Source organism: Dipodomys merriami, unplaced genomic scaffold (assembly GCF_024711535.1).
Source record: "Dipodomys merriami isolate MVZ:Mamm:240054 unplaced genomic scaffold, mDipMer1.0.p SCAF_870, whole genome shotgun sequence".
Classification (NCBI taxonomy): Eukaryota; Metazoa; Chordata; class Mammalia; order Rodentia; family Heteromyidae; genus Dipodomys; species Dipodomys merriami.
In genome coordinates, this window is record NW_027206480.1 from 231,121 (window position 1) to 233,958 (window position 2,838).

Genomic DNA, 2,838 nt, shown 5'->3' on the forward strand with positions numbered 1-2,838 from the left:
TTGGTTTTTCGAAAAACTTAACAAAATTGACAGACCCTTAGCAAATCTTATCAGAAAAAGAAGAGAACACACCCAAATTAATAAACTCAGAGATGAGAATGGAAACAAAACCATGGAAACAACCAAGATTCAGAACATTATAAGGGAATACTTCTCAAAATTTTATGCTAATAAGTTTGAGAACTTGACAGAAATGGACCTTTTCCTAGAAAATATTGACATGCCAAAACTAAACCAAGATGAGTTAAACCAGCTTAACAGGCCCATATCAAGCATTGAAATAGAAACAGCAATAAGAGACCTCCCAGCTAAGAAAAGTCCAGGACCAGATGGTTTTACAGCAGAATTTTACAAGGCCTTCAAATCAGAGCCCACACCAATACTCCTCCAACTCTTCAATGTAATTGAAAGAGAAAGCTCACTACCGAACACATTCTATGAAGCCATCATAACCCTCATCCCAAAACCAGGCAGGGACTCATCATAGAAAGAGAACTATAGACCCATTTCTTTGATGAACATTGATGCAAAATTTCTCAACAAAATTTTGGCCAATCGACTTCAACAATTCATCCAAAAAATCATACACCATGATCAAACAGGATTCATTTCAGGGATTCCAAGCTGGTTCAATATACACAAATCAATTAATATTATTCATCACATCAACAGGAGAAAGAATAAGAACCACATGTTTATCTCAATAGATGCAGAAAAAGCATTCGACAAGATCCAACACCCCTTCATGATGAAGGTTTTGGAAAAATTAGGAATCCATGGAACATTCCTCAATACAATAAAGGCTATATATGACAAACCTACAGCCAGCATTATACTCAATGGTGAAAAACTAAAGCCATTTCCTCTTAACTCAGGAACAAGACAAGGAGGCCCACTCTCTCCACTTCTTTTCAATCTAGTATTAGAATGACTAGCTACAGCAATAAGACAGGATGCAGACATAAATGGGATCCAGATAGGGAAAGAAGAAATAAAACTCTCCCTCTTTGCAGAGGCCATGATCTTGTATTTAAAGTATCCCATGGACTCCACTCCCAAATTTCTCAAGCTGATTCAAAACTTTGGCAAAGTAGCAGGTTATAAAATTAACCCCCCAAAATCAATGGCTTTTCTGTATGCCAACAATGAGAAAAGTGTGGCTGAAATTAGGAAAGCAACTCCATTTGAAATAGCCCCACAAAAAATAAAATTCATACGAATTAACTTAACTAAAGAAGTGAAGGACCTCTATGATGAAAACTTTAAAATCTTAAAAAAAGGAAATCAACACAGAACTAAAAAAATGGCAAAACCTCCCATGCTCCTGGATTGGAAAGATTAACATCGTGAAAATGGCAATACTTCCCTAGGCTATCTACAAATTCAATGCAATTCCTATCAAAATTCCAACCTCATTCTTCAAGGAAATAGAAGAGGCAATCCAAAAATTCATATGGAACAATAAAAGACCCCGAATAGCAAAATCGCTCCCCAACAGAAAGAATACTGCTGGAGGAATATCAATACCAAACTTCAAACTCTACTATAAAGCCATAGTAATCAAAACAGCTTGGTATTGGCATAAGAACAGACCTCAGGACCAATGGAATAGAATTGAAAAACCTGAAATGAACCTAAAGACCTTTAGCCATCTAATCTTCGATAAGGTTGCTAAAACAATAGAATGGAAGAAAGACAAACTTTTCAGTAAATAGTGCTGGCAAAATTGGTTAACTACATCTAGAAAACTTAAGTTAGATCCTTATATATCACCCTGCACCAGAATCAACTCCAAATGGATCAAAGACCTTGAACTCAAAGCAGACACTCTGAAAACATTACAGGATGGAATAGGAGAAACCCTAGGTCTCCTTGGCTCAGGCTGAAATTTTCTGAATAGAGACCCAGAAACACAACAAATCAAAGAATGTTTGGACAAATGTGATTGCATAAAGTTTCAGAGCTTCTGCAGGGCAAATGACATAGCTAGCAAGATCAATAGAAAGCCCACGGATTGGGAGAAGATCTTTACTAGCCGTACAACGGACAAGGGTCTCATATCTAAAATATACTTGGAACTCAAAAAATTAAACCCCCCCCAAAACAAATCCTCAAAGAAACAACTTTCCAATAAATAAGAGGGTGAAAGACTTAAAGAGAAACTTCTTTGAAGAAGAAAGAAGGATGGCCCATAGACACATGAAGAAATGTTTAACATCCTTAGCCATAAAGAAATGCAAATCAAAACAACATTGAGATATCACCTCACTCCAGTTAGAATGGCAAAAATCAAGATCTCTAACAACAACAGATGCTGGAGGGGATGTGGACAGAAAGGAACCTTACTTCATTGTTGGTGGGAATGTAAACTTGTTCAACCACTTTGGAAAGCAGTATGGAGGTTCCTCAAAAGACTTCACATAGAACTCCCCTATGACTCAGCAATCCCACTTTTGGGCATTTACCCAAATGTTTACAAACAAGACCACACTAAAGCTACCAGCACAACTATGTTTTTTGCAGCATTATTTACCATAGCTAAGATATGGAACCAACCCAGATGCCCCTCTGTAGATTAATGGATCAAAAAATTTTGATATATATACACAATGGAATTCTATGCCTCCATCAGAAAGAATGACATTGCACCATTTGTTAGGAAATGGAAAAACTTGGAAAAAATTATATTAAGTGAAGTAAGCCAGGCCCAAAGAAACATAGGTCCCATGGTTTCCCTTATTTGTAATATCTAGTATATGTTTGAGTCAAGCGGAAAAGGTCAGATAATGTCATGTCAGGAAAATGAACCCTTAGATGTGTATTTTAATGTTTTTTTTT